Genomic DNA, 8,751 nt, shown 5'->3' with positions numbered 1-8,751 from the left:
ATTTACATCAAATTAAACATATTAATAACATGTAGAATTAACTAAAACCCCACATCAAGAACATGTTATCTGAAATTAAATGGGAAATTAATATTAAGACCATTACCTATTCAATTTACATAAAATAAACATTTTTAACTTCATGTAGCGTTAGGTAAAAACGTAGAATCAAAAACATGTTAACTGACATAAAATTAGTTTAAAGATATTTAGGCAATCGGATATGAATTATCTACTAAATTACTATAAAATTATATTGAAACGTTAAATAAAAACCTCAAAGCAAGAACGTTACAGACATTTAAACAAGAACATGCTATCTAACAGTATAATTGTTAAATCATATTTAGACATTTTCAAAATAACGATAAAACGATTAGCTACTATATTTATACAATAAAACTACTTTTTCAACCTCATTTAACGTTAAAAACAGTTTCGCTTTTACATGGTGCGATGGAGCGAGATTGTGATCTTGCTCAGCGATCAGGAGCGTTTCATCGCGATCATGGTTTTTTATTAAATATCTTTTGCTTAACACCAATGCATACAATATTTTGTAGTTATATCGCACGTTATATATTTATTTGTAAAAACCTAAAATCAAAAACTTGTTATCTGACCTTAAATTTTTACAAAGATATTTAGGCATTTGCAATTGAGCATTGAAAACATTAACAACTAAATTGCTATAAAATAATAGTTTATTATTATCATGTAACGTAAAGTGCAGACTGTAAAGCAAGAACATGTTATCTAAAAGCAATTTTGTTTAAAATACTTTTATAATTGTAAATTAACTATTACAGTGCAATAAAATAAACATTTTTAACATCATGTATCGTAAAATAAAAACCTCTAATCAAGAACATGTTATCTGACAAAAATTACTTTAGAAACATTTCGGCAATCGCAAATTAACGTGAAGACCAGCTTTTAGTTTTAAATAAAACGAAATATTTTCAACTCGTGTAAAGTTAAATAAAAACCCCAAAGCAAGAACATGTTATCTGACAAAATATTAGTTTGAAACTATTCATGTATTTGTAAAATAACGGTAAAACCCTTAGCTACTAGATTTGTATAAAACTGTCCATTTATAATATCATTTAACGTAAAAACTGGATCGCTTTTACATAGCGCTTAGTGCGAGATAGTGATCTTACTCAGCGATCGAGAGCGGCTCATCGAGACAGCTTTTATTAAATCTCTTTTGACTACACAGTCTTTACACCAACGCTTACAACATTTTGAAAGCATATCGCACGTTATGCACCTTTGTGAAAACCCCAAAGCAAAAACATGTTATCTGATATTAAATTTGTTTAAATATATATAGGCATTTAAAAATGAACGTTTATACAATCTACTAGACTGATATAAATATAAACCTTTTTAATATCATATAACGTTAAATAAAAACTCCAAACCAAGAACATGTTATCTGACATAAAACTTGTTAAATGATATATAGACCTTCACAAAATGAACATTAAAACTACTAGGTTTCAAAAAAAAAATTTTTAATATCATGTGACGTTAAAAAAACTCCAAAGCAAGAACATGTTATCTGACATCAAATTAGTTCAGAAAATTGTTACGACCATTAGCTACCGGATTTAAATAAAATGAAATATTTCCAACTTCGTGTAAAGTTAAATAAATACCCCAAAGCGAGAACATGTTATCTGACAAAATATTACTTTTAAACAATTCAGATATTTGCAAAATAACAGTGAAACCATTAGCCAATAGATGTATATAAAAATATCTAAAACTGGATCGTTTTTACATTAAGTGGTAGTGCGATATATTGATCTTGCTCAGCGATCGAGAGCGGTATAACGATATTGTGGAGTTTTATCAAATCTCTTACGACTATACGGACTTTACATCATTGCTAACAATATTTTAAAGGCATATTGCACGTTATATACCATTGTGAAAATCCCAAATCAAGAACATGTTATCTGACATAAAACTTGTTTAAGGACATTTAGGCATTTGCTAATGAACGTTAAAATTACTAGATTGATATAAAATTATAGAATTTAATATCATGGAACGTTAAAAAAACACCAAAGAAAGAACATGTTATCTGACAGAATATTAGTTTTAAACTATTTAGATGTTTACAAAATAACAGTAAAACCATTAACCGATAGATTTATGTTAAACTATCCATTTAAAAATATCATATAACAGTAAAAACTGTATTTTTTAACATAGTGCGAGATAGTGATCTTGCTTAGCGATCAAGAGCGGTTCATGAGGACAATGAGCTTTTATTAAATCTCTTTTGACTACACAGACTTTAAACCAGTGCCAACAATATTTTTAAGGCATATCGCACGTTAAATACCTTTGTGAAAACCATAAATCAAGAACATGTTATCTGACATAAAAATTGTTTAAGGACATTTAGGCATTTGCAAATGAAAGTTAAAACTACTAGAGTGAATTAAAAGTATAGATGTTAATATCACGTAACGTTAAAAACCCCAAGCCAAGAACATGCTATCAGACATCAAATTAGTTTAAATATATGTAGACATTCGAAAATTAACCTTAAGACCATTAGATTTTACTTAGATTTTAATAAAATTGAACAGCACCCAAGAACACGTAACATTAATTAAGACCCCCAAATCATAAACATGTTATCTGACAGAAAATTAGTTTAGATATATTTCCAGCTTTGTGTTTTAAATAAAACGAAACAATTTCAACTCATGTAAAGTTAAATAAAAACATGTTATCTGACAAAATATTGGTTTTAAACCATTTAGATGTTGCAAAATAAAAGTAAAACCCTTAGCCAATAGATTTTAGCGACGGGATGGTGACGGGTGGCCATTATACACAGACTAAGACGCTGCAGTAATATTTTATTGATAATTAACAGTTGTTTACATTGTTAAAAAGCGGACGCGTCCGAACGCCCGGAAGATTGCCAGTATAGAGAATAACCGTCACGCCAGTGCTAGCTCAAATGTCGCAAAGTTTTGGCCATAACAAATCTAGGCTCCCACAGATTTATATAAAACTATCCATTTAAAAATATATAACGGTAAAAAAACTGTATAGTTTTACCATAGTGCGAGATAGTGATCTTGCTTAGTGATCGAGAGCGGTTCATCGAAACAATGGGCTTTTATTAAATCTCTTTTGACTACACAGTCTTTACACCAGTGCTTACAACATTTTGAAAGCATATCGCACGTTATGCACCTTTGTGAAAACCCCAAAGCATAAACATGTTATCTGACATTAAATTTGTTTAAGTATATTTAGGCATTCAAAATTATCGTTAAGACTATCTATTGTATTAGACTGCTATAAAAGTATACCTTTTTAATATCATATAACGTTAAATAAAAACTCCACACCAATAACATGTTACCTGACAAAAAACTTGTTAAATGATAAATGAACGTTAAAACTACTAGATTTCTAAAAAAATATTTTTTTAATATCATGTGACGCTAAAAAAACTCCAAAGCAAGAACATGTTATCTGACATCAAATTAGTTTCAATATATTTAGATATTTGGGAATTAGCTTTAAGACAATTTCTATTAGGTTTTTAATAAAATTGAACATTTTTAATAGCATGTAACGTTAATTAAAACCCAACAAATCAAAAACATGTTATCTGACATAAAATTAGTTCAGAAATATTGTTAAGACCATTAGCTATTGGATTTAAATAAAATGAAACATTTCCTACTTTCTGTAAAGTTAAATAAAAACCCCAAAGCAAGAACATGTTATCTGACAAAATATTAGTTTTAAACAATTCAGATATTTCCAAAATAACAGTGAAACCATTAGCCAATAGATTTATATAAAATTATCTAAAACTGGATCGTTTTTACATTAAGCGGTAGTGCGAGATAGAGATCTTGCTCAGCGATCGAGAGCGGTATATCGAGATTATGGTTTTTATCAAATTTCTTATGATTATACGGACTCTACATCGTTGCTAACAATATTTTAAAGGCATATTGCATGTTATATACCATTGTGAAAATCCCAAGTCAAGAACATGTTATCTGACATAAAACTTGTTTAAGGACATTTAGGCATTTGCTAATGAACGTTAAAATACTAGATTGATACAAAATTATAGAATTGAATATCATGTAACATTAAAAAAACTCCAAAGAAAGAACATGTTATCTGACAGAATATTAGTTTTAAACTATTTAGATGTTTACAAAATAACAGTAAAACCCCTGGCCCATAGCTTCATATAAAACTATCCATTTAAAAATATCATATAACGGTAAAAACTGTATCGTTTTTACATATTGCGATAGTGCGAGATAGTGATCTTGCTTAGTGATCGAGAGCGGTTCATCAAGACATGGGCTTTTATTAAGTCTCTTTTGCCTACAGTCTTTAAACCAGTGCTAACGATATTTTTAAGGCATATCGCACGTTATATACCATTGTGAAAACCCCAAATCAAGAACATGTTATCTGACATAAAATTTGTTTGGAGTTATATAAAAGTATAGATTTTAATATCACGTAACGTTAAAATAACCCCAAAGCAAGAACATGTTATCTGACACCAAATTAGTTTCAATATATTTAGACATTCGCAAATTAACTTAAAGACCATTGCTACTCGATTAAAATAAAAGTATACTTCTTAAACATATGTAGCCTTAAGTAAAAACCCGTCATCAATAACATGTTATCTGACATTAAATTGGTTTCAAGGTATTTAGGTATTCCAAATTAAAGTCAACACCACTAGCTATTTGATTTAAATAAAATGAAACATGTAACAGTAAATAAAAACCATAAAGCAAGAACATGCTATCTGACAAAATATTGGTTTTAAAATATTTAGACATTTTCAAAATAGCGGTAAAATTATTAGCTACTAGATTTATATAAGACTACACTTTTTAATATTATTTAACGTTAAAAAAATGTTTCGCTTTTACATTGTGAAAATTGGGATCTAGCTCAGCGATCGAGAGCGGTTCATCGAGTTTATTAGTTTTTGTCTCTTTTGACTAAACAGACTTGACACTTTTCTTGCAATATTTTTCAGTTATATCACACGTCATACACCTTTGTAAAAATCTCAAATCAAGAACATGTTAACTGATATAAAATTTGTTTAAAAGCATTCGCAATTGAACGTTGAGCATTAACTACTAAATTACTATAAAATTACACTTTTTTAATTACATGTAACGTTAAGTGAAAACTCTAAAGCAAGAACATGTTATCTGACATCAAATTAGCTTAAAATATTTTTATAAGCGCATATTACGTATATGAATATAACTATTATATTTTAATAAAATAAACATTTTCAACTTCATGTATCATTAAGTTAAATTTTAATTTGATTAGGCATTTGCAAATTAACGCTAAGTTCATTTCTATTGAAAAATGCATATTATATTATCATTTTGTATAAATCACATATACATCAAGAATCACATACCTAATCCATCATAAAAGTATCTTTCAAACACTTTTCTTACTTCGCCTGATGGTTTCAAATAAAAAAGTGTTGCTGATGATTCTGTTAAGTGATTGTAGCAGTTTTTAAGAATTATTGTGGCAGGCATTCCATACTTAAATATTATGATTTATAAAATATATACTAACCTTAACATAGTAGTCGGTCGATTTACACTGGAGGTTGATAATTTTATATAAATAGTGCAGCTAGCCTTAAAATCTGTATTTTTGTTCTACCGTGAAGTCTTTATTTTAGTCAACGAGCTCCAATAACATACATATTATTTTCTGAAATAATACAATTAGGTATCAGCATATCAGGTAAAAATTAATAAAATCAAATATTTAAATAATTTTATATTCTAAACCCTAAAAATTTAAATTTCAATAGACGTTATCTTAAAGAACACAAAACATAGTAAGCACAAGTTGCTATCCAAATTAAATGTTATGTAAATGTTATGAATATGAAACTTTTAATGATAAACCCAATATCAAAGCCATACCCTGATTTATACAAGACAACAAATTGGTACCTTTTCTGAAGTGTCAAAATGAATTGAAATTATTTTAGTATCCACAGCTGATGCCGAACGTTGTAGCACTCTAAAAGATATAAAAACACTCAAGAAATATGATTAGTTAAGATCGGTTGAATGATCTAGCCGTACTATCTATTCAAAGGATTATTTACAAGGAATTTTTTCATATGAAGCGAATAACAGAATCTATACTAAAAAATCAGAAAATACACGTGTCTGTCTATCTGTCAGTCACAAGAATTCCCAAACAGTGAACAGTAGCGACGTGACATTTCATTTTGGCTGTCATTTCTATGCCAACTATACTATTTTTAACTTTTAAGTTGAAAGTTGAGCTGAACAGCGACATGCTGACGACAGAGTACGTGCTACTGCAATAGGTGTAGACAAGAGCAATTAAATTATACATTTCTTAATTTATGGGTTTTAAAATTAATTATCTTTACTAAAAAAATATTGAAACGAACAATTTTACTCCTGATAAACATGCAGCAAATTAAAAAAACACGAGAACAATTGTCCCGAGAGCAAATGTAACCAAACCGTTATAATACATACTGCTTAGTTTGAAAAAAAAGAAAAATATTTTGTTTGGCCCCACCTTTTTCTATTGTTACAGCTGCCAGTTTCAATCTAATATTTTTTGCTAACAGCATCTTCCTTTTTGGATGCATTTGAACATAATGTCTATGAATGAATCAATCTGAAAGACTGGTTGTAATCACCTGATGTAAAGGATAAGGAGTTTTTGTTTCTCATCTTAATTATTTAATTAAAATTAAAGTCAAAGATATTAAAATTAAACTACAATGGTCAGATTATGCGCATCAACAATTCAATTTATTCATGACAGACAATACACAATTAAATGAAATGATATTAGATATAATAATAATATAATATATGAATAGTATTTTCATGTCAAATACAAAATACTTATAATTATAATGAAGAGTGAATTGAATAATAAAAAAGATAACTTCAACACAGTGAAACGCATTAGTAAAAAAATGATCAATGTTTTCATCGATACAGACTGACGAATATCGTCCTAACAACGGTAAATATAAATATATATATTTTAAGTGTTAATGTAAAAAATTATTTCTATTACATAATTTACACACACATTTATGGAATTATTATCATAAAAATGAAACATAAATCCAGTAGGAGTGACATCAGTAATTTTTCATATATAAAATATGAACACAATAATTCCATTAATACCCACACAACCTAAATAACCATATATATATATATACATATATATATGTGTGTGTGTGTAAATATATATTATTAAATTGTCAATACGCTGCAGATCTTCGAGTGATGACAAAATAAAAGGTTTCAGTGCTGCACGAAAACCTTCGATATAATACAATAGTAAATACTGATACTTATTGCAATAGTCTACAATGAGCAAAACATTGAAATTGGCACGATAAGGTGATGAAATTATATACAAGTTATCAGCGTATCTCGTCTCCGGTTATGTCAAAGAAAAGTTAATCTAATAATATGCAGTGTATATACATTGCAATTCCGAAGACCTGCAGATGTCAGTAAAAGCTACGCACACAAGTGATACTATTATGCTCGTCGAAAAATAAACCTCACTATACAGTGCAACATTTTTTCTTAATTATGGACGTCATATAGTTCAAACATTCTGCGACTTTTACAAAATATACACACGCACGGTAAAGCCGTACGCGCGTATATACACTACATTATACAACACGTTCAGGTTAGAAATCAGAAAGTTTTGAATCACAAAATTTAAAATCCTACGCATATAATAAAAAGTTTTAAAATTTACTAAGTTCAGATTGTCTCTCGAGTCGATAAGTAGTTTACTACTGTACAAAATAAGGGCACTCACACAATTAAACTGCAGTATCTAACGCGAATTGCAACTCTGGGATTAATTGTAACAAAATCTATTTGAAACGATAATTTTGTTAATCACCTAATTTAAATTATTATTATGTAATAAACAAATGCGGATAATCAAAAAGCAAAGGCAACGATTGACTTTACATAAACTTTTTGATTGACCACCATCAATAAACCATGCCAAAAAGATATATATGTATATATGAATACGTTACGTGTTGATCACCAGATTACAATTTATAAAAACTACAGCATTTAGAAATACATCCTCATTTTTTGTATATTAACGCTATTGAACACTATAAGCTTATTACTTTTTTTTATATTATAAATAAAAATATTTTCACCAGGATTTTGCGTTTTTACAATAAACTACATATATCATACGTATGGCGTTTGATCAAACTAAGTTAAGTAACAAAAACATCTCATAACATTGTTTAAATATATGTATCTAACAAACTGTTATTGCTTCAGTTACGAATGATGCTGATATGCGATGTCACAAGTATTTATATATTTATATGTGTATATATAGATCTATTATTTATACAATAGAAACAATAAGTGAGAGTCAAAGAAAATTTTTATTTATATTTACACATCCATCATATCAGAACAGTCGCTGGAAGGATATAGCATCATTCTTAGAAATCAGAGGTTTCTAGAGTTGAATGTGTAATAAATAGCTATAAATTGGAAAAAAATAATATTCAAGATATTACATAGCCTTAATGGATATATAGATTAAAAATCTAACCACAATTTTGGTTTCATTATTCTAATTTAAAACATAAGGTATGATAAGAAAAAGTTT

Source organism: Plectrocnemia conspersa, unplaced genomic scaffold (assembly GCF_051122295.1).
Source record: "Plectrocnemia conspersa isolate PC_06_02 unplaced genomic scaffold, ASM5112229v1 ptg000006l, whole genome shotgun sequence".
Lineage (NCBI taxonomy): Eukaryota > Metazoa > Arthropoda > Insecta > Trichoptera > Polycentropodidae > Plectrocnemia > Plectrocnemia conspersa.
The sequence above is the reverse complement of the archived record's forward strand: the minus strand, read 5'-3'. Positions refer to the sequence as shown.